This window comes from Erpetoichthys calabaricus, chromosome 14, assembly GCF_900747795.2.
Source record: "Erpetoichthys calabaricus chromosome 14, fErpCal1.3, whole genome shotgun sequence".
Classification (NCBI taxonomy): Eukaryota; Metazoa; Chordata; class Cladistia; order Polypteriformes; family Polypteridae; genus Erpetoichthys; species Erpetoichthys calabaricus.
The window spans coordinates 28,408,791-28,434,294 of NC_041407.2; the positions used below are offsets into that span (position 1 = coordinate 28,408,791).

General features: G+C 38.4%; 1 protein-coding gene across 4 annotated transcripts in view; it reads left to right on the forward strand.

Moving 5' to 3' along the window:
• The window catches only part of LOC114664826 (receptor-type tyrosine-protein phosphatase U-like), a 1,094,815-nt gene that overhangs the window by 459,429 nt on the left and 609,882 nt on the right, over positions 1–25,504 (forward strand). The window lies entirely within an intron of this gene.

Here is a 25,504-nt window from a genome sequence, read left to right on the forward strand (position 1 = left end):
ACTGATTACGTCCCTGCCCTTTGTACACACACCCCCCCCTCGCTACTACCATGGTCGGGTGACTTGGTGGATTATATATAGAAAAGCAGCCGAAACCGCAATGAACAATGAAAAGACAACGTGGCTCAGAGGTGCATGTGGACTGTAGCAGAGACAAAAGTGTTGGGAGCGAGCACATGAGCGTTCAGTGCGTACTAAACGATGATTGTATGTTGGTTCGTAGCGTGCATTGTTGCAATGTTACTTTTCTTGGTGGTTTATTAAATTACGGATTTTTCAAATGTTCATTTTTTTCCCTGTGCTTAACAATCATTAAAAAAGCGGCGTGATTATCATTAATTGGTCTTAGGGCTCGAACTTGCATATCCTGCGTGGTATCTGTTTGTTTGTGTACCTGTCTGTTCTGTTGCTGTGCTCATTGCTGTATATAAATTAATGATTAATCTTCTATTAACTTGGATTACTGACCTCTTGAATTGTTAACAGTAATTTTAGCTTTTTGATTTTTCATAAAATCAAATCTTCTGTTCAGTTTCTTTTTCTCTTTCCCCATCTTTCCATAGTTATTTTGAATATTTGTCTAATGCATGAGGAGAAATGGGACGCTGCCACCCCAAACATTTAAAGTGCATGGGTTTTTACGATGAAGCCCTATGGACTTAGCATTTCCAGTGGTGAATTTTGTCACTGTACGCTATTAGTTATGTATTCTTAGTGAATCACATCTGGCCCCATGAGAGTAAAGAGCGAGTGTCTGGTGAAATATTTAGCAACATAACACATTTCCCTATTATTCGTTTCAAAAATGTAACATAATGTAGAAAAAAAATCATCATTCATGTTTAGATAACTTAGTCTTTCTACTAGCAAATATTTTTATCCCTGATAAAAATTAACAAAAAACGTATATGTCATCCATTATGCTTTTTCCCCTCATTTTTTCTTAATACTTTGTTGAAGCAGGCACTTTATGAACCAGGCATACAGGTTCAAACAGTGCTGTGTTCATAGTTGGCTACATTTTTGTTTGCACCTCATTGTTGCCTTTTTACAGAAGACAAGAGATGATTAGTTGCCCAGAGTCTTAACGTAAGTAACATGAAGGAAAAATGTGGAGAAAGAAAAGATATTTGTGCACTAAAGTGTGGGGAAAATCTTAAGCATCCTTCTGAGTTTAACAGAGAAAACAAGCACTCTCCGTAATTTCTGAAATTGCACACTGCGACCCATGGCAAGCTGTCTGATAATTTGAGAAGTAAAATCAACAGCAGGGAATGATCTCAAGTGAAGAAAATGGTTTAAAAGTAATCCTACAGCAGTGGTGGTCAGCCCAGGAATATAACAGGTGTTTGACCATTGCAGAAGGACCCTAATAGCACATGTGAACAGTTTGTTGTGCAGTTGCCACCAACACATAAATGAAAACTAATATAAACGTATTTGCAAGAAAGCAAATCTGAGTGTGGTCACAGGAGACGGTGCTGGGCCATGAGATCAGCTGCCCCTCTACAGTCTTTGACACCTTTTATTTTAGCCTTATACATTTCCTTTAAGAGATGCAAATACTGACAAAGACACATGAGTACTATCCAAGTAACAAGCCATGGCTTATAAAGGATATAAAGCAGAGAAGAGATGCATAGTCACAGATGATTTTTAAATTAAAAAAAAAAAACCTAAAATGTTCAAAGTGATTAATTATGGCTAATGATTCTTTTAAAGATTGCTGGTTGAGGATGATGTTAGTAAAACACTATTATACACTGAAAAATGTTTGATTTGTTTCCTGCTGAGTGAATTTTATGCTTTTTAAATTTTATGTAGGGGATAGTGATAGACTGATGCCTTATCCAGGGTTTCTTTCTGCCACGTTCTCAGTATTGCCAGTATAGGTTCTGTCCCACCATGACCCTCATGACGCTAAGGTTAAGCAATACCAAGGACCCCAGTACTTTTGAGCTAGTGGTGTAGTGAAAGCTGTCACATTAGAGTGCAGGTGAATTGAGGGTGCTAGCTCTGGGGGTTGTTATGTTGTATCAGAGTTCTAGGATGACCTTGTTCTTGCCTTAATATTATGTAGACTTACATTTACCTATTTGGCTGATGCCTTTATCCAAGGCAGCTTACAACATTTATGATAAAATTGGTAACATTTTATTTTTGGTTTTCCAATTGGAGCACAGGCTGGTCTTGTTACTTGCTCATGGTCAAACAGTGGTGTCAGTAGTGGGATTTGAACCCACAACCTCAGGGTTTGAAGTCCAAAGCCTTTACTACTATACCACACTGCCTGCCTTGAATACTGTGCCCTAAATCTCTCCTTCAGTCCACATTTGTTGCACTATCTTTTATATCTATGAACTCAGGCAACAAGATTGAACACTAAAACAGGCAGGAGAAAAACGTTACACATTTATTCATGTATTATACATCATTTGGAATTTTATTATGCTTATCTATATGAATTCTTTATGAATTGTACTTTATTGGCTTTTAATAGGAAATGTTTCTATTCTTCTTAAAACTGCTATGAAGCATGTCTGCTATTATCTCAAGGTATGTCTATTCTAGAGGTTAAAGGTTAAGAAAAAACATATTTTAAAGCGATAAGGCTAGCTTTTTTATTATATAGATACAGTAAGCAATCCATGAGAGGAATTAGTCTAACTCATTTTGTAGTCTCATGGACTGGAGCCACATGAAATTCTCCCTTTTAACAGTCAGTTCTGGAATAAGGACTAATTTGAGTATTCTGTCTTAATATGTCAATTAGTGTCTGGTCGCAAGTGGTCCATCATGGCTCTTGATCCAGTATCCCATCTGCCCAGGGCAGAGGAAATTGCTTCTCCTCAGGATGGAAAATAGCAGAGAGGAATACAAAAAGACCAAACTTACAGCAGTGCTTTGGTTTCCTGTCACATTTCATGGACCAATGGGACATTGTGGTGCCATAACTCAGTCCTTCAGTTCAATTGCTTTATTCCTGACAGTCTTTTCTCCAGTTTCAAAGGATGCTCATATGTAGTTTCAGTCAAACAAGAAAGAAAGGATACATACTGTAAGTAAATAAATCGTGAAACACTGGCCCACTCCACATTGGTCGGTTTTCCAAACTGTTAAGGATGGTGCTCTTCTTATTAATTATCAAATTCCTAGTACTCTGTGGGGAGTAAATTATAATAGATAACTTTCAGAAAGCTGTTATTTAAATCACTGAATAATCCCTTAAATGACATTCTAGTGTGCAATTATCATAATGCTAATAAATTAAATACATGGCAAAGTGAAAAAGTGGCAAAAGAACTCAATAAAACAATGTTTCAGAAAAAAAAATCAATTTCATGCAGTCCTTTAACAATCATTTTTCTTATGCATATTTTCATTTTTGAGCAGATTTTAATCCCCAATATAGGGGTAATAAAGAGGCTGGGTTTATGATAACGCTGACAAGTAACAATTGTTGCACACGAAGGTTTAAACAAATGCATATTCAAGATGTGTGGCAAAGAAAGGTGAACTTTTAAAGAAGTCTCTTCTGCCTATAGCCTAATGCTGGGTCGATTTTTGACAGACTTTGGGGAATTAAATTATATGAAATTTTGAACTGAATTAGAAAATATCTTGCATTTATTGAGGAAGAATGGGTCTGCCTATGGTTGACTTCCACTGTATGAGAATCTGCTTGTAAGGTTCTGTTTGCCACTGCTATCTTAGAATATCTGGAAGTTTGTTATTATAAGAAGCATACTATTTCAATATAAAAATGAAATAATTAACAAAACCGAAATGAAAAACTAAAACTAAATGAAACTATTAAAGTAACTGGAAAGACTAACTGAAATAAAATAATAATTTACTAAAAACATTTGTAGCTTTCGTAACAACTGAACTTACACAAAGGCTAACCTGGGATTCAGTGGTCCCGAAATTAATCAAAATATATTAATAAGAAATTATATCATATTTGGTTTTTAAATAAATATTTATTTAACCCTTGTAACTTTTAACCCTAAAAGAGGAAGTTATCCACCACGAGCTGCCCGCATATATTCATTCAATGGACAGTGGCTAGTGACAGAGGGTGGGTGTTGATGCAGCATTTGTGGTGACAGAGCAAGCTAAATATGGGTGTGTAAAGTATGATACGAAGAAAGCGATTTACTGTGTGATAATATTGACAGTTCTTCAAGAGCTGATAGTGACAGCATGGTAGATTCTGGTTCACGTGTTAGTGAAGCATACCAAGGTAATGATTTTGCTTTGAATGTGCTTTGTAGCTTTGAAAGCTGCTGTTCACTGGATCTCCAGGGCTCAAGAGAGAAGAATAAGATACAGATAATCCCTTACAGAATTTCAGACTGTTCATAAACGACGGCAGTTTAACTGTAATTCTGACTAAGCCCAAGATACAGTATGCACACAGCAACTATTAAACAGCAGCACACACTAAGCAAAATTCCAGGCTACACAGGAGTCTGATATCCGCATTTCTTTGCACTCCTGAAGTCAGAATTTGCTTGTCAATGAAACCTTTATCGTATGGACTGAAAAATCACGAGTGAGTAACATTTCAGTTTATTTCTCAGGTGTCTGCATTTTGTTGACAATAATTCACTTGCCACTTTACGCATGAGAAATTCTTTTTGAAAATAAAATAGCACTGATTGAGAAATGACAATCAACATACAAGATCAGCATATTGCTGCTGAACAATCACTTTTGCTTTAAAAAGGTCATTTAACAACGAAAAGATACAAACATTGTACAATTCCTGAGTTGTCAATGTCTCTACTGAACTACAGGTAGGTAGGTGAAGAGAGTCTGCCAACTGGTGAAAAACTAAACATAATAATGTGTTTTTGTATTCTGTATTAATTTATCTTTTTTTACTATTACGCCCACAGCTCAAAATATCTGATATTGTGAAAATAATCCGTTGGAAGAATTATGTTTTAAAAATATTTGTCCCCCTCTTTTCAATCTTTCTCTGTCTCTCAAAACAGATAGTTGAAATATCATACTCTTCTTGTTCTTAACATCAACCATCAGCAATAGACTGGCACCCTGTCCAGGGATTTTCCCTGCCTTGCATCCAAAGCTTCTGGTATGGGCTGCAGGTTTCTTGCAATCTTGCTCTGGATAAGCAGGTTTAGCAAGTGTATATATTGCTGCTGCTCAAATCATGTTTCTGTTGTTTTTTTGGCTGTCCATACTCCTATTACCTGCTCTTACTGTTCTTATGCATGGGCTATTCAAGTCTCACTGCCCCTAACCTTGACGATGTATGCTTGTTTTTCTGTTTCCCTTAGTATAGCTAGGTGGGTTCTGGACACTGATTCAAACCTAAGAGTCCTGTTCTTCTTAAGCCCTTATGATTTTCATGATCACACCTGTCAGAACACAGTAGAAACTATTTTCTGATTTTTGATATCTTTTCAGACCTGAAGGTGGAAGAATTCTGTCTATAAATTGTATGTGCCTGAGATTGAATCAGAGATCATTATGGCTGGTAGAAAATAACAAAGCCCAGTATGGGAGATTTTTTAATACAATATTGAGGTCATTAATTGTAAGCACATTGTCTTGGAGCAAGATATGTTGTGTGCTGTAGACATTTAGAGTAAAAAAAACCCTCAAACCTTAAAATTTACGTAAATTTCATCAGAAAGTGGCCCACTCTGGGCAAGAAAAAGGAAAGATGAAATGTGCCAACAGTCAGTGCACATTTGTTCAGCACAAATGACACAGAAAATATTTTAAATATTATAAAATTATCGATATTCCATATCTGGGTTTGATTATGCATGTTTTTAACAGACAAAAAACAAAACCAGATAGTAAACCATGTAGTGTACTAAGCTTCCACTAACATCAAGCTCCCATCCAAACCCGCTAAGTGTACAGTTCTGTCTTATTGTAACACAAAAGTAAACTCCATAGTAGCTCTTTAACCATACCATAATTACTAAAACTGAAACTGAAACTAATAGATATAAAAATAAAATAGAAATGTCTTTGTGATATAAAAACTAAATTAAAACTTAAACTAAAACATGATGAAGGAAAACTAAAACTAAACTTCATTTCCATGTGAGATCAGAAAAAATATAGAAATAAAAACTAATATCAAAAGACAAAACTGTAATAATCTTTATTATCTGAAACACTGTATATTGTATACAGTAAAGATGCAATCAAAAATGACATTTATGCCTTTAGATATCACCAGTATCAAGTATAGAGAAGTGTAAGTCACTTTAGGGGAAGCAGGTGGGAGAGGTGAAAGTTGCATTTTGAGCAAATGTGGAGGTGATTTATTCTACCAGGAACAGACTGGCAGAGGATCAGAGCCCTGATAAAATATTCCTAAGAGCACAACAGGCAATGAAAGGCAAATTGTCAGTAATATCAATGCATTTTACTGCTGTTTTCATGACAAAAACATAGAAAAAGAGACTTACACATTGATGTATAAATTATATTCTGTGGCCAGTATAATTGAGCATCTCTGTACTGTCATCAAAATTGATACTTAGAGAGGTACATGAAACCTAACAGTAAATAAGTTAACTAAATATTCTATACCCATTTCCCTGGCAAACCCTTTCCAACCAGCCACCAAGTCTTAGCTTTACACGAGCTGGATATTATATAAAATATCTTCTTCTTCATCATCATCTTCATCATCATCATCATTCACCTGCTCCCGTTAGGGGTTGCCACCGCGGATCATCTTTTTCCATCTCTTCTTGTCCTCAGCATCTTGCTCTGTTACACCCATCACCTGCATGTCCTCTCTCACTACATCCATCAAGGTCTTCCTTAGGTCTTCCTTAGCTCTTAGGTCTTCCTCTTTTCCTCTTGCCTGGCAGCTCTATCAGCATCCATTTCACAAGCATCTCTCCTCTGAACATGTCCAAACCAATGCAATCTTGCCTCTCTGTTTTGTCTCCAAACCGTCCAACCTGAGCTGACCCCCTAATGTACTCGTTCCTAATCCTATCCATCCTCGTCACACCCAATACAAATCTTAGCATCTTTAACTCTGCCACCTCAAGCTCTGTCTCCTGTTTTTTGGTCAGTGCCACTGTTTCCAACCCATATAACATAGCTAATGTCCTGTAGATCTTCCCTTTCTTTCTTGCAGATACCCTTCTGTCACAAATTATTCCTGACACTCTTCTCCACCCATTCCATCCTGCCTGCACTCTCTTTTTCAGCTCTCTTCTACAGTCCCCGTTACTCTGTACTGTTGATCCCAACTCTACTGCCTGCATCCTCACCATTCCACTGACCTCCCTCTCATTTACACACATGTATTCTGTCTTGTTCCTACTGATGTTCATTCCTCTCCACTCTAGAGCATATCTCCACCTCTCCAGGGTCTCCTCAACCTGCTCCCTACTTTCGCTACAGCTCACAATGTCATCAGCAAACATCATAGTCCACGGGGACTCCTGTCTAATCTCGTCTGTCAACCTGTCCATCACAATTGCAAGTAAGAAAGGGCTCGGAGCTGATCCCTGATGTAATCTCACCTTCACCTTGAATGCATCTGTCACTTCTACCGCACACCTCACCACTGTCACACTTCCCTCATACATATCCTGTACAACTCATACATACTTCTCTGCCACTCCCAATTTCCTCTTACAATACCACAGCTTCTCCCTAGTCACCCCATCATATGCTTTCTCCAGGTCCACAAAGGCGCAATGCAACTCCTTCTGGCCTTCACTATACTTCCCTATCAACACCCTCAGAGTAAACATTGCATCTGTGGTGCTGTTTCATGGCAGGAAACCATACTGCTGCTCACAGGGTGGAGTGGTGGCTTTGAGGCTAAGGATCTGTGCTGGTATCCCGAGGGTTGCTGGTTCGAATCCCCATCACTGCCAAAAGAGATTCTACTCTGCTGGGCCCTTGAGCAAGGCCCTTAACCTTCAATTGCTCCAGGGGCACTGTACAATGGCTGACTGTGCGCTCTGACCCCAAGGGGTATGCGAAAAACAAAGTAATTTCCTTCGTGATTAATAAAGTATAATAAAAATTAAAAAAATAAATAAATAAATAAAAATAAAATCACCTCCCTTCTTAACCTAGCTTCCACTACTCTTTCTCATAACTTCTTGCTGTGGCTCATCAATTTTAACCCCCTGTAGTTACTACAGCTCTACACATCCCACTTGTTCTTACAAATCAGTACCAGTACACTTCTCCACTCCTCAGGCATTCTCTCACTTTCCAAGATTCCATTAAACAATCTGGTTAAAAACTCCACTGCCACCTCTCCTAAACACCTCCATGCTTCCACAGGTATGTCATCTGGACCAACTGCCTTTCCATTTTGCATCCTCTTCATATCTGTCCTTACTTGGTCCTTGCTAATCCGTTGTATTTTCCTGATTCACTATCGTCACATCATCCACCCCTCTCTCTCTCTCTCTCTCTCTCTCTCTCTCTCTCTCTCTCTCTCTCTCATTCTTTTCATTCATAAAGTACTTAATTCTTAAAGTACTCTTTCCATCTGCTCAACACAGTTTCCATTTCCAGAGTATGTTTCCATCTTTATCCTTTATCACCCTAACGTGCTGCACATCTTTCCCAGCTCGGTCCCTCTGACTAGCCAATCAGTTCAAGTCCTTTTCTCCCTCCTTATTGTACAACCTCTCATACAACTCATCATATGCCTTTTCTTTAGCCTGTGACACCTCTCTCTTCACCTTGCACCTTATCTTCTTGTACTCTGATCTACTTTCTGTATCACTCTGACTATCCCCCTTTTTCTTCACCAACCTCTTCCTCTTTATACTCTCCTGTACTTCCCCATTCCACCACCAGATTTCCTTTTTCTCGTTCCTCTGTCCAGATTTCACACCAGTCACCCTTCTTGCTGTCACCCTTACTACTTCTGCTGTAGTTACCCAACTGCCTGGTAACTCTTCACTGCCACCCAGTGCCTGTAACTTCTCCCTGTACTGAACCTTGCAGTCTTCCTTTTTCAGCTTCCACCATTTGATCCTTGGCTGTGCCCTCACCCTCCTCTTTTTCTTGATCTCCCAACATCATCCTACAGACCACCATCCTGTGCTGCCTAACTATAATTTCCCCTGCCACCACTTTGCAATCTTTCAGATTGACCCTCCTGCATAGGAGATAATCTACCTGTGTACATCTTCCTCCACTCTTGCACGTCTCTCTATGTTCCTCCCTCTTCTTATAATACGTATTCACCACAGCCATGTCGATCCTTTTCACAAAATCCACTATCATCTGACAAAAGATATTATACTGCTATCATATTGATATATTATGCTTTGCCAATTTCAAAGAACAGAAATTTATTTTGATATGTTTGGCAGTTTTACGCTGGAAAACATCAAGCCAGTGTGAAAGGGTACAGCCCGGACACAGACAGGATGACATGTTTTTAGCCATCACCACACGTTTATTCACACTACTATTATTTACAGTCACTATGTGCACTGCCACCAAACACCCCCCACAGTCTCTCAACAGTCCAGGCTTCTCTCTAAGCCTCCTCTCTTTCCTTCTCACACTCTTCAGGCCTCTCCTCACCGCCTCCTCTCCAACCTCGTCCTTCTCCTCACCCGACTCCAGCCTTGATTGTCGGGAGGCGGACCCTTTTATAGGCAGCCGAATGCCGACCACACCCAGCCACCTGTGACACCAGATATCAACCATATTTATCATATTATATTTATAGCAAAACCAGCAAAAAGTTAACTGAGGGAAAAGCCTTACCTCATTAGAGACTGCAGTCTGCTTACAAGAGTACGAGGAATCCAAAAATAAGGACTCAGTGTTTTTTTTTTTTAATCAGTTTTGCTTATTTTGTTAGTTTTTCTTTTTTAGTGTTTGCTCCATAATAATGATTCATGACGCTAATTTGGTTCACTCTAAATTTTAGTTTTACACTGCTCAAGCTTTATACACTGAAGGGATGCCAAGGATATGTGGAGACCTGCCAAAATCCCACTGACATAACACCTTTACTGTTGGTAAAGTAAGAGATGGCATTTTGGGATGCCGGCAGTGTTTATCAATATTGTGGCCATTGACTTCTGTGTTAGCCTTTTTTTGGATCAGTTGGAGATTCATAGGTTTAAGAAAGCCTGGCTTGTTCCTACTCGCAGACAGTCAAGCCAGAAATGCCAGCCTGTGAGCGTTTGTAAAATGTGTGTAATATTACAGTGATAGTTCTACGGCATCAGGGGTCCAGTGTCCTGTGCTTGAATTTCATGCCCGATTGTTGATTGTATGGAGTCTCCAAAGACCTGTGTTTTGGGAGGATTTAAAACTGGATTTAATGAAGTCAAAGGAATATTCCACACAAAAATTTGACTTTTAATATGTTACTTATCTTATGTGATTAGTAGTGATGTTCAAGAAAAAAAAATACAATCTCATGTTTCATGGTGAATAGAATGGAGAGAATGGACATTTACCGACACCAATGCTGCAATGACATTTAAGACTGAAGCAAGGAAATACTTCTTCACACCAAGAGTTGAGAATATCTAGAGCAAATTACTAAGTCATGAAGCCAAATCTTGGACAGCTTTTAAAAAGTATTGACTATTAACTAACTAAACAAGCTTGATGGACTGAATTATGTCCTCTTGTTTGTCAAATGTCTTATGTTTGTCAAACATCTTACTCAACATGACCTTGTATTGAAATGAGCAGTTTTGAGAATAATATGTTATAGTATTGCATTTATTACTGTTTAGCTTCTTCTCAGCTGGTTCTGTTTCTTATAGTAATACAAGCAGATTAACATTTGTACTATCACAAGCTGTAATTGCAGTATTTATTTGAATGGAGTGGTTGTAGTGCCTGTTGTCAGTTCTTGATCCAAGAAATCACCCCAGCCTAAGTGCAGGTTACCAAGACTGAGAACTTATTGACTAAACTGGAAGACCCTGACACCTCTTTGACTGTATGTTAATTCTTGCCCTGCTTTTGTATGTAATGTCTATTCACTTTTAGCCATGTCTTACCTTTTCCTTTTTCTCTAGTGCTTCATAAGCAGTTTGACAATTTTGTCTGCCTTTGGCCTCATTTAATAACTCACTTTTCTTGGGATTTTGCTGTCAAAAAGAGGCAAGAGACAACAATAAAAGGCATAACACACAGCTAATGTGTGTATCTTCATTGATTTACAGATGTTAGGCATGAGACGCTATAAGCACACACATTAAATGAAATAGAAAGAAATTGAGATGTGAAAAATGTTTCAAGGCTTCTCTTCATTAGTGAAACATTCTTATTTATCAAGTCTTGTATACGGGTTCCCATGGTAAGTGTAAAAAAGGGCACTAATCTATAGCAAGCTAAAATTACAGAAAATGAATACTTCAGAGGCCATTCATACAGTATCTCATATCCAAAATGTAAATCAGTACGATGTTACTTGTACATAGTTCTACTATCTAAGGATAAAAGTTTTTTCAGAGATGTTTAACCGATGTATAAACAAGCATTTAGTTTCCACATATAAAATGCGTGTCCCTTGTTTTAGGTTAGCAGTTAAAACCTCTTTCCTTCTGACACAGCATACAGTAGTTTAGAATTTTAGAATGAATTTGACTAATAACCAGTCATTCTTCACAGTGGATTAAATTTAAAATAAATGCTAAGTACTGTTAATGTTTATCACCTTTTTCTATTAACACATTTCTAAACATAATCACACTTAACATAAAAGATCACAGTTCATGCCAGAAATGGAAATTACAAACACTTCCAAAAAATATATACAATCACATTAAATGTGACTTTCAAAGCACATCAGTTGCTTTGGATAACAAAGTTTCAGGAGGTTAAATTCAGAAAATTTACATAAAGAAAATGTCTGGCACATTTTCATCCCCATAGACCAAAGTGACTGCTATAGCTGAACAGGGATATCCACAAGGGCAAGGCAGCAGGACCAAGAGATGAAGAATAAACACAGTAAACAAAATGACAGGAGGTGAGCAAGACTAATATCAACAAAACCCAAAACATTTGCCAAAAAGCAAAGTCAAAATACACCCAATGTTGCACTTCAGTAAAGTTCTCAAAACATTGTTTATTGATCATAAATCGAAAAAGCTTGGACACTGTTGAGAGAGCAATGCCTTCTTTAATTTCTTCAGATACTGTAGATGAAGTTATATGGCATGAACTCCAGCCATCACAATTAAGCAAAGGGAGAATGTTGCTTGTAACAATATGGCCACAGCCACTTGAAAATACACAAAATGCTGGTGACAGTGAAAAGAAGCTAACCGTAACAGCATGCCCTGCCAACCAGGGAAAGGAAACTGTAATACTGGACACGTTCACTGCACTTACGGCTGTAAGCAGAAGACTGATAAGAAAATGTATGAATAACTTGTATATTTACATGCATCTACTGTATGTATACATGTAACTTTTATTTTAAATGCTTCTGTATATATACACTTGAATGTTTACATAATTCCTTATTGAATTAAATAACATTAAAGACGAAAATACTTATATACAACATTTTGAATTAACACTCTGTCTTTGTTGGGAATTAGTTCTCCTTACTTTTCTTTAACAAGAAATTTTATGTTTATTTTTGCTGTTGAGGTTGCTCTAGACCAAGTAACATATATTTGGCCATATGTAAAAACCGATGAAGATAATAAGTACCAAAAGTTTGCCGAGCAATGGAGGTGGACGAAACAGTCTAGACAGCAACAGGTCATGCAGCCCAACAAAGCTCATCAGTCCTATACACTTAATTCTTAAAAAATAACATCATGTCTGAATTTAAAGGTCCCGAAAGTTCTAGTTCCTCATGTATAAACGGTGCGTATGTACAAAAATGCTGCATAAGAATGTTTCCATGTTCAAATCGCGATGTATAAAACCTAAACTTGGTGTAAAGCCACGCACATTTCCACAGTAGCTCATACTCTGGCGTACACAAGTGCTGCGCTCGGTTTTGCAGACTGGTGTTACCCAGCATCAAAGCAGTGCTACTGTTACTGTGTGGTTACCCTTTCTTTTTTAGATCCACATCCCTGACGCGGCTTTATAAATACAGTGGAACTTCGGGTCACGAACATCTCGGATCACGTACAAATCGGGTTACGACCAAAACGTCTGCCAAACTTTTGCATCTGTTCATGACCACACACTCAGGTGACGAACAAGCCAGTTTCCCTTCTGGTTCATACACGCAGATGATTTCCACACATGTTCAGTCATTCCCTGTGCAGCGAGAGAGAGATATATATTTACATACAGCTCGTACGGTCCGGAACGGATTAATTGTATTTACATACAATCCTATGGGGGAAATTACTTCGGGTCACGACCAAATTGGGTTGCGACCAGAGTTTTGGAACGAATTACGGTCATGACCCGAGGTTCCACTGTACACTGAAATCAACCGCATATTGTTTATTAGTTTAATGCATCTGATTGTAATTAACCTGTAACAATATTATGGTCCACAGAATGGTCAAACTATTCTAAATACAATAGCTGTTTTAGCATTGTTACTCTCCCTGCACCTTCTTCTTCTTCTTTCAGCTGCTCCCATTAGGGGTTGCCACAGCGGATGATCTTTTTCCATATTACTCTCACTACACCACTCGGAGTATTTATATCACTGTATCTGAGTGGGGAATCACAGATCTACAGCAGCTGACTGGAAAGAGAATTATCAGTATACAGCATCAAGCACACGCTGCCTCAGCCTTGCTGTCTATTGAACTGCTCTCACACGGTAAACGCTTCAGAGCCTTTCCTGTATGGACCTCGCGGTTCACAAACAGTTTCATCCCAGGAGCTATAAACGCACTCAATCAGCCCATCAAGTGCTCCTTGTAGAACTGTTTGTACTTATAAGTAAAATGACCTCACTGTAAACTTGCGATACAGTTATAATATTGCACAACCTGAGCCACTTTATAAAGCACATATTTACATATGATAACGATATCATTTTTAAGATGAAATGCAGCAAAATATGTTTATTATATTATACAGATAAAACTTTAACTACATGGTGCCGCAGCGCTAGGGAGGAGCTGGAGCGCTCCGTTCACGGATTGTTCCTGCCTCGCGCTGTATTCTTGTTGTGGTTGGCGCGACACTGGAAGGATAGATGGATAGAATAATTAAACATGCACTACGAAGATATTTCAATGTTCCTTAAAAGTTTTGAAGAATCGGCGTTCTAAGCTTACAGATGGCTTAAAGTGTATTACAGAGCTGATTGGGTATTTGGAGAAAGAAAAGTAAGGACATGAATTGGAGGTTAGTACGTTTGAAAGAGACAGTACTGCTACAATAAAGTATTTCATCGAAGGTCGCACATGGCGTAGCAAGCATCTTGCGGGAGACATAAACACTCACTTTTCCCCACTGTGTGCCTTTTTTTTTTCTCTGTACCCTAATAAGCTTTTATATGACACTCAGATGGTGGGCTACGACTCTCCTTTTCACGGCGACTTTGATATCTGACAACTTCTTTTTTATTTCGGGCACTGTGCGACTTTGTGAACTTGAGCATTCGAGTTTCTCCGACATGCTATGTCACTCGATCAACTTCCTTTTGTTGTTTATATCACTGTTTAACCCTTTAACTGCCAACTCCCTAAATATTCCCCACGCCAGGCGAAATCTGAACAATTTTCGTTTTTTTACTTTTTTACATTTATTCAAGCAGTATTGACCACTAAATGTTGTGCAAGTTCTAGAAATGGGCAAACACATACAACTGGAGTACCAGTTATCCATCCAAATGGTGTACCCATTGTCCAATAGTGGTAGGGCAAGGTACACAACAATTTTCTCTGAAAGTCCAAAGTCCTTACATTCATCTGGCAACACTGCTGAAATACTACTCATAGGATCCTCTTTGCCAGTGTATACACGAAATCTATAAATGTAACTTGAATTCTCAGCTAAGCAAAACATCTTGATACCAAACCGTGCCCTTTTCAATGGTAGATACTGTCGAAACTGTAAGCGGCCCTTCCACAACAATAAACTTTCATCAACTGCAACTGACGGTCCTGGCATGTAGGGCAACTGTAATGTTTCAAATAAATGGTCAATCAAAGGACGTAGCTTGAACAAGCGGTCGCGGTTTGGATCTTTCTTATCTGGCTCATTTCTGTTGTCATTCAAATGAAAGAATTTCAGCAGCAAAGAGAATCGGTTACGTGTCATGACAGCTGCAAAAATAGGTGTTGCATACATAGGATCTGTAGACCAGTACATCTCAATATCTGGTTTTCTGATTATTCCCATCAACATCAAAATCCCAATGAATTTTTTCATTTCGTTTTCATCAGTGTCTACCCAAGCACGAACACGGGAATGTGGAGGTAAATTGGGATTTTTCTCAATAAACTGTGCTGCATACAGATTTGTCTGATGAACAAAATGTCTGATCAAATCAGGTGACACAAACAGCTCATAAAACTGCTCAGCAGTGTAATTGTTTACATCAACAGTAAAGCCACACGTTGCCTCAGACGGATGCAGAAAAGGTAGTTCACCACGGGCAGCAGTCCAGTTGAGATGCTGGGGATACACCCACTCATCGCCGTCATCCGATGCGTCTTCATTCACAGTATCATGCAGCGCACGCTGCTGCTCATCATTGTCGCTAAAATCTTCTTCAGAACTGCTACAATCATGATCAGAATTGTCCAAAATCGCCTGCAAAGCCTCACTTGAAGTCAGTTTACGTTTCGCCATATTCACAGCTGTCACTTCCGAATCATGTCACATAACCGGCCAAAACAACCACAGAGTTGTCGAAATACAATGTAGTAATAATACCCACGCCAAACCGTCAGTTATACTACGCGCCAGGCATTCATATAACCATAGGCAAATGTGTCGGATAATTCCGGCAGTATGGCGTTAGCAATAAAACAACGATGCCGGATATATCCGGCAGAGGGCGGTTAAGGGGTTAAACCAACAAATAGTACATTTTTCCTTGACTCCACTTGGTATTCGCTTAAGTCCTTCTATTTTCCCTTGTGCCATTGCTTTTTCACAGAATGCTGCGCTAAGGGCTATTTATATTGATTTGCATATTCAAAGAGGCGTAATTCTGGAAGGAGTTGGGGCGGGACAGCAGGCACGTGCACGTGCGTTACTTTTCACGCTGACCAGGATTTATGGAGTGGAAGAACGTGGAAGTTGGCGTTCGCACAGATTTATGCATCTGGATTTTTTTGTGTGTAAGCACATTTCCGCTTTTGTGCTTATATCATGTTATTGTGTGAGTTCTACGCACGGCGTTATGCATAAGGCCCCTACTGTCTGCCACACTACTTAGCTAATTCTTTGTATCTATGTTTCTCTGTGTAAAGAAAAACTTCCTGATGTTTGTATGACATTTACCCTTAACAGGTTTCCTTCTGTGTCCCCGTGTTCTTGATGAACTCATTTTAAAGTCACAGTCTCAATCCACTGGACTAATTCCCTTCATGATTTTAAATACTTTAATCCTGTCCCCTCTTAATCTCCATTTGTTTAAACTGAAAAGGCTCGGTTCTTTTAATCTTCCCTCATAACTCATCCCCAGCAGATCTGGAATTAGCCTAGTCGCTCTTTGGACTTTTTCTAGCGCTTATATATATTTTTTTTTTTGTAATACAGAGACCAAAACTGCACACAGAACTCCAGAGGAGGTCTAACCTGTGCATTATAAAACTTAAGTATAATTATTTACTTTGACATGTGTACATCCTGAAATGTTGCACAAAAATGAATGCAGTAATTTGGTTTAAAACACACATTTGCATCAGCCCTTAAATCTGTATTCTGTGCATAGGTTGTCCAAATTGGAGATTCCTGTGTGTGTGTTTATTAATATCTACATATTCCCTGAATTTATTTCTGGTTGATGTGTCACTTTACACTATACACTGCTTGGGAATATACAAGCGAGATTCAAATTTGTGAAAAGTAAAGTGATATTCATGAGCCATACAGACAAGAGACAAAGTGGATGACTGAAAATATAAGTAAAATAATGGTAAAAATAATCACCTCATAAAAATTAAAGTACAAATGTCCCTTCTGCACCTTCCCAGTCATGACTAGAGAAACAGTGAATAGTCAGTATCAGCATTGAGGTTGTTATACAAACAATCATAGTGCTGGTCGGGATGAGAGTTGGGGATTGTGAATTTTTTAATTGGATGTCAAGCCGCACCAGAGATCTGTTTTAAATCCATTGATACTTGACCTACTGATGAAGGAACTCTTGTATGAGAGTGATTTTGTGCTTATTATGAGCAGGGAAGTGTTAATTAAGATGAACCAACTGAAATGTACAGCTGATATGGAAGTGAGAGATGTGAAAGTGCATGCGTGAAAGATGAGAGTTGAAGGTGAAAAAGAAGATGAATGCGCAAGGTCATGAGAAGCAACATGCACTAAAGGTGTTGGGCGAAGCTTTCTAAAGTGAACCTTCATAAAAAAGAGAGAGAGAGACTTACGTAGTAAATGTGAACCTAATTAATCCCAAGTGAGGTAAGAGGTAGTGTGCAGACAGTCTATTGTCTACTATCTATGTGATTGTCCTACCCTCCGAGCAATCCAATTTTGCAGTTTGGCTTTGGTTGCCCAGTGATGGCGATGATGACACAATACTTTAGGGGTGCTACAAAAATAGGGTTTAAATGGAAAATTTCAAGTACAACAAAGTGAACAGCCAAGAAATATTGTTTCACTAAATAATATCAAGGCACATCCAGAGTCAATTTCAAAGACCAGAACTACACACAAGAATACGAATAATGTTTTCACAGTGGGTAATGGGTCCTGTCTACCATTGGTGGTGGTCAATAAGCAGACAGGAGGTGAGCAAGAGCCTCAAAATGGTAAGAGTCTGAGAAGCAGGCTTTTCGTTAACACAATCAGGAGAGGCTGAATCCCACAAGGATATCAAAGAAAGGCATAGGATGACCCCTGAGGGTACATGTAGGGCTAACAGACTGGAGATACCCACGTATACCAAGAATAGGCACAGGCACACTTAAATAAGGGAGGTTGAAACACGCACAAAGACACATAGGAGCTGTGCAAGAGGAACACTATTTGTAAATGTAGTCTATTGCTTGTCTTCAGCAGGTAAACTTTGCCAGCATGTGGATATCAGTAACAGATGCATTCTAGTACATATATGTATAAGGATGGAGTGTTTGACTTGGAATGTGTCTCAGTGCTGTCTTCCAAGGAGCATTGCTTGTTTGTACAAATTGTGTGAATTCTGTGGTGTAATAGATATGAAATGTTGTCGATGACAATGGAACAGGAAGCAAAATTTGAACGGGCCATACAAGAATGATGATGTGGATATGTAGAACTTTCCTGAGGAACTTAGAGATGTGTGAACCTTTTAGAAAAAGAAGTAGGCAAAATAATATGTTGGAGAAAAAAATGGGCTTAGTTGGTTTGGGCATACTCGGTCAATGACAGGGAATGACAGCTTAAAGAATTCTACTGGAGCCAGTGTGGAGGTTAAAAGGGAGCCTTAAGGAAAATGAGAACAGTGGGTTTCACTCCTCAAGAACCCAGAAAATTGAACTAGTCTATTTGTGAGAATAATGGCTAATAATTTTGTAAGTTCCCTAAAATAAGAAAATGAATCTTAAAGGTAGGCTCACATATGTTTATTAAACTGATGCAGGCAGAATGCTCGACTCTTTAGCTTTCCTCTGAGAATTAGTTACTCATCCAAGACTCCTGATTGAAAGTGGTTTTTCATAAAAAAAATATTAAGGGTCTTTTATGTGATAAATGCCTCTCGTGTTTACAGAACTAGTTTTTATATTCCTATATGTTTGTGAGGAAAGTATTTTAAATCAAAGCTCTGTGTTATTCAGCTTCAAGTAATGTGCAGCCTAAAGCTGGGGACAGTGAATGTGTGATATTTCTGGTCTACTGCCTCATTTAAGCAAGCAAACAAACAAAATAAGTTTAATCTTTCCTGTTGTAGTTTCTGAACACAGATCCATCAAGCCCATTTTCTGTACATAAATTTTTCATTACAACCCAAACGACTCTTTGTTCATTTCATGTCATGTTACTGGGGGCCACAGTCAACAGCTAAATAAACAGTAACGGAAACAAGGACTTGGAGCAAACTGTGGACAGTGATGACTGGAATTCAAACCCAGTCTCCTATGCATCAATACTTAACACTATGACATTGTACTGCTCTTAAAAGCACTATCCTAGTTAGTTGTTTTAAAATGCATTTTAAATATTTCTGTATCCTTGGAAATGATGTAAGCAGCTCTAGGGGGCACTGAAAATTTTAACTGAATTCCTGATGTGTATGTAGCCTGAAGTTCTAGCTAATATCCTGTTCGTTGGACAGAACCAGACTATTACTTAGTGCATTTACCCGTATCTGTTAACTGCAATGCAGGCTTTCTTTTTAGACTGTGATGATGAGATTTGTGAAGACCACAGATGTCTGAAGGCCAAGAGTGTTATTTTTTTGTATTGCCAGAAGACAGGAAATCACCAGAAGTGTTCATCAAAATTGAATCAGTCTGAATAGCAGAGGAAACGAATAAGCCATTTACTTACAAGAATCTGCCTTCTTCAAGATCACTTTAATTTGGTTGTTTGGATGTCATTAGGAAAAATGTTTCCTTGCTGTGAAAATGAATTCAGCAAGCTTTTCAAGTTGAGTCCCTTGGCGTCTCTTTGTATGAAGCAGCAGTTTGCTGTTCCTGTTCAACTGATGGCTAATTGATGTGCACAGTTGTCTGATTAGAGGTGAGATGGTTTTGGGCTAAAAGAGAATGAACGGGAATTCTAGGCTTCAAGAGACATTTCTCATTTATCCCATTTCCCATCTGTGGGTTTTATTACCACATTATGGTGGCAGGCTGTGTTCTGCTTTGAGTGCCATTTTCTCTAGGCATTCTTGCAATGTTATGCGATTGCTAGCACATTCTGTCAACTAATTATGTAGCATTCCTTTCTTGTTATGAACTTTATTGCATGTTACTTACACCCCAGCTAGAATATGCATGTTTGTATGTGAGTAACCACTTAACAAATGATATACCATTTCTATATGCTGCTTTCTCCTGTTGGTGGCTTTCAGCATCTTGACCTCATTTCCCTGAAGGCCTTGTAACCCACCTAAGCTTTGACATATGAGGCTGCTGTTCAAGTCCATCCCTGGAAGTTAGGAGTTGCAGGGCAAATTTGGTATTCATCAAGAGTACTAAAAAGTCTTTTGTTTAGGTCTTCATAGAGACACCAGTAACATATCTTTGAATAACTAACATGTTGTCATGTTTATAAAAATAATGACAGACCCTGTTATTTGATTAATCATTCAATAAACCATTATCAGTGTGTTCACTGCAGAAAAAAGGCACTGCCATGCATGCATTTATTTTATTCTTCTTAAATGTATAGACCCACTTTGTCCGATACAAAATGCAGGGGAGGCAGAATCTTTCCCAGCAGCATCGTGTATAAGGTTGGGAAAAGCTCAGGATGAGTCCATAGCAGGATGAGCTCATGCACGCAAGCAGCTAGTCACTTCGGGCCAAATGGAAGATACCAATCACTCCATCGTGCACATACTTTCAGTCGTGTAAGTCAACCCATCATTGCACATACTTTTATGTCCTTTAATTTCTACGTTATGTCATAAGCACGTAAACCTTCAGCTCTAGCGTTATCTCAATGCAAGAGGAATGTGTTCTGAAGAGTGTGAATGGATGATGCCAGTATGAAATACTTAGACGTTCAGGTTTGTATGTATAGAAAGGTGATACTTTTCTATTTCATACTATATACCAATGTTTATAATTTTAGACAAAGAGAGTAAAAATAGAAAACATTATTCTGCTAGTATGAATAATTGTACAACACAAGCCAGAATTTACCTCACAGCAGTGTGTATCCCATTTCAGTCATCATCAGCATTATAGTACTGCAGAGTTAATGAGGCTAATGGAATAATTTTTCTTTACGTCTTTATATAAATTATAATATATTTACATCTACCTGTCTTATAAATATATAAATATAATTTCTTTACATACATCTTTAGGAATTAAAATGACAATGCACAGTTTTGAACATTTCACGTTTAATGGATTAAACAATTTTATATGGTGACATTTCCCTATTGTGTATTATTTGGTTCCATGAGACTTTTATATAAGCTGAGTTGGGCTGAAGATTTTTCTTAAATTCCTATGCTGTCATGATTTGTTATTCCTGCCAGCATACACTCAAAAGTAAAATTCATACAGTGTGTAAAGGCTTTGGTTGGTGAACTTCATTCATGCTGTCTAGTTGATCTCCGCATTATATCCCCAGGCATTAATGCAGCTCTCGGTCTCAAATCACTGAATTCCCATTTTAGAACATTCAACAAATGAAGTAAGTTTGAGATATAAAATTAATAAATGCTAAGTTATAAACTAGTAATCCCTAGCTATAGTTGCAAGCTCTCCTTTGAGAAACTTTTTGTTTGCTTCTGTTTTTGGTACCAATAAAAAACTGCATTTATATGTGGAACAATGCAACATGAAATCTTTTTAACAAGTTTTTAATATTGTATAAATAAATGTGAACTGCACATGAAAGCTTAATAAAACTTAAGGCCAACCTCTCTTTTTTGTAGATAGCATGCAAAAAAATTTTTCACATGTACAAGATAATAAATGACTTTCTGCTCGTACATATTGGCTGATATTATGATATTCCTATTTAGTGGTGGCTGCATCAGATTACGTGTTGCACAACTTCACCTACAAATGGTGCAAATGGACGGTAATGTATCAATCACGTTGTTCTGTGGTTTTCTCTGTGCCCTCTGTAATATAGACATTAACTTGAAAAATTGAACCCTAGCTTACAGCTTTTTTTTTAGCATTTATTATACTATTCCATTAATACATCACCATATTTTAAAACAAAAATGTTCACTATTTGAATAATTCATGAACACATCTAACTAATCCCTTATTATAAAAGCTTAATTCGTTAATCCATGGTTGTGCATTTATTGTGGGTTTTGTAGCCCAACGTGCACTTGCCTGACATGAATTTTATTAGGCATTCATTTAAGCAAAATCACCTTATTGTTATGGACATCTTAAAAAAAATAATGTGCACAGAGAATTTTTTAAGAGAAATATGACTAGAAGATCAACAGAAACTAATGGAAGGAGGCTAAATCTAAGTTATTAAGCAGGTGCAGGGGTCATAATACTGAAACTCAAAATCAAAAGCTGAAGTTAGAATAGTGATACAAAAGTCCTTATTTATCCCTAGCTATTTCTAATCACAGCTTTTATTTTTAAGCGTGTCTGAAAGCTCAGGCACAGAGTACTATATGTTGCTGTTGTGATGTGAGATTTTGCATATAACTTGATAAATATTTTGTATGTCTTTATTTGTAATTTAGGCAAAGCAATGTAATTTAGTGTTACTTTGGTGAGAGACATTCGTGTTTGACCCCCCCTTACGACTGAGTCTCTTTGAATTTTACGACAGAGTTGGGGGAAGGGGGTGCTTGACATGGGTGTTTCTCTGCTAGAGTCTTTCAACCCCCATGGCAAACCCCATCCCCCCGCAAGGAAGTCAGATTGCCTAACTGGCAAACTTTAGCTCAACAAATGGTTTTGGGGGATGGCAGGTATTAAGATGTTCTATTTCCCCATTGGTCTGAAGTATGGCTGTTTGGAATTGGCTTGTCTCAGAGGCCTTTAAGTACTATGATGCCCTATTGGCTGTAGGGGTTGGACAGAGAATCTATAAATCTGCTTGTTCAACCACATTCTCTCTCTCTTACTAACATCTGAAAGAAGCATCTCTTACTAACCTCTGATGATGAAGACAACACAATGAAGAGCACAGCTCAGCAGCAATATTGGAACAGACATACAGCCTGTTCTAAAGAAAGCTGAGCACCAATGATGCCTTAACTAGAGACATTTTAAATAACTACAAGTCTGTGTGCCGCCTGAAACTACACATCACCATTTAATCAGGTTGTATGGTTGCCAATATTCAAATGTACTTTGCATATTGTTATTATTTATGAATATTACCAATAATACATTGTTTTATGTGTAACTTAATTCCTGCTTGTTTTTTTACTACACCTAATTGCCTGAGGTTATAGATATAGAAGGGAAGGTGGGGATAAGTTATATACTATAATACCTTATAAACAGTGGTAAGTCTGTGAGATTAGGCATTCTGACAAAGGCTACATATTAGTAATACAATAGGGGAATGTAGAGCAATATATTATTCTACCAAGACAAAACAGTTGCCATCTTACTTGTAGATACAGTAGGTGGGGATATGCTGACACAATACATCACCAGGCATTCAGTATGCTGTATTCACATGCTATTGATGTCTCAACCTACCCCTTCTCTGCACTATCTCAAGAAACACTTGATTTGTTGCTTGGTCTGCCCAAAAAATAAATAAGTAAATAAATAAATAACAAACAAAAAAAAATAAAGAACAAACTAAACATAAAGGTTGTATGGCTTTGTTCTAAAGGCAACTGAACTCCAAAATCTCATTTTTAACTGACCAAGTTATTTATTTGGACCAAGGTAAAACGTCAGCGTTGAAGAATTTGGGTAACATTGTTTTCTGTGAATTGTCTGATTACAATTTTGTTGGACATCACATAAACCTTCAGACTCAAAAACTGATTTCTCATCTGTCTTGTAGCATGTGAACACAGTAATAGCATCTAAATAACAACATGGCCGCAGCTGTAGAAAAGACATCACGAAACGTCATCAACCTTGCAAGAAGCAAAACATGAAATAGTGTCATCAGAATAATGCAAACACCCATAAAAACAGTCCAAAAATGAAATGGAGTACATCCCTCAATACCAAAACCAAGATTCTAGACAGTTATAAATTCACTGGCACTTGCTTTGAAACACATGTCAGTGATGAACCTTCCTCTTGAGGAGAAGTGATTGTTTGAGTGCGCTGATTATTACAGATCCTTCCAGATACTGTGCTGTTCATTTCCTTAAGAAAAACATCCAAATGACACTACTCATAGATTGCACAGGCTCCCTCTACAATTAGTCTTTTTTTTTATAGAAAAACAGATGCCTCATCCTTCTGGTTCCTTTCTTATTCTTATTTCATACATATGCTATTGTGTAAGACAAAGAAAGCCAGTAGCATGTCAGACTCCAGCACAATTTATGATAAGGATTATACATTAGGCTTAATTCATTGTTATTCCAGCACAATTCAGTGAGCCCAAGAAACCAGAATACTGTTTTAACTGTTTCAGTTAGCTGTTTCACTCTTTTACCCATTTATCATGTTTTTATTTTTGTTTGCTTATCTAGCAATACTACTGATAGGAACTGTAAAATAGATTAATTGTCATTGTGCATGTTGTGACATGTGAGTCCTTGTCTTGCACCCCAAAACATGAGGCTGAGTCTCGATACTTTACCAAAACCAACTTTATTCCACTTGAAACAGGATCAGTATGGTTATTTATTGTAGCGGGATTCTCCTAAACACAGACACAGCAATCAAGCAGGGCTGTGGCCAGGTTAGTGGATTTATAATGTTCCTTGCATCACCCATTGATGGCAAACGTTTATACGATGATCGACTCGGATCTGCTTTAGATGCGAGCCGCTTTTGCGTTGGGAGCCCGCAGTTGCCCCAGCAACTGATAAACTGTTCCACAGATGCAGCGATCGCGCGTTGGGACTCTCTTTGGCATGTCTTCCCATTGGGGGGAGTCCCAAATGAGTTTAGAAACCTTACATCTCCCCCCTCAGCTTTGTCCACACCAGTGTGGGCAAAGCAACCATCCAACCCAGGCTTGGCTAGGCGGGAGAGAACGTCAGCATTGGTGTGTGCAGCCCCAGGACGGTGGTAAACATCAAAAGCAAAAGCTTTTAAACGGATAGACCACCGAGTGAGTCGGGCGTTCATATCCTCCTGTTTGTACAGCCATTGCAGTGGGGTGTGGTCAGTCACCAGGGTAAACCGTCGCCCCTAGAGATAGTAACGGAGGGCTTCCTCCACCCACTTAATCGCTAAGTACTCCTTTTCAATAGTTGAATAATTACGCTCCCTGGGTAGCAGCTTTCTACTGAGAAATGTGATGAGGTGTTCATTCCCCTCAAAACATTGTGAGAGCACCTCTCCTAAACTGAAAATGCTAGCATCTGTTTGCAGAATAAATTTCTTCAAAAAGTCTGGATAGCGCTAAGGTGGCTTTTCGGTCTGCGAAAGCTCTTTCACAGTCGTCGGTCCAGACAACACTATGATTCTTTCTGCCTTTTGTCAAGTCAGTGAGGGGGACGGCCAATGCACAAAATACAGAATGAACCTCCTGTAATACCCCGCAAGCCCGAGGAAGGCACGTGTGTTTTGGGATGGGGATATGCAAGCACCTCCCCAACCTTGTCCATTTGAGGCTT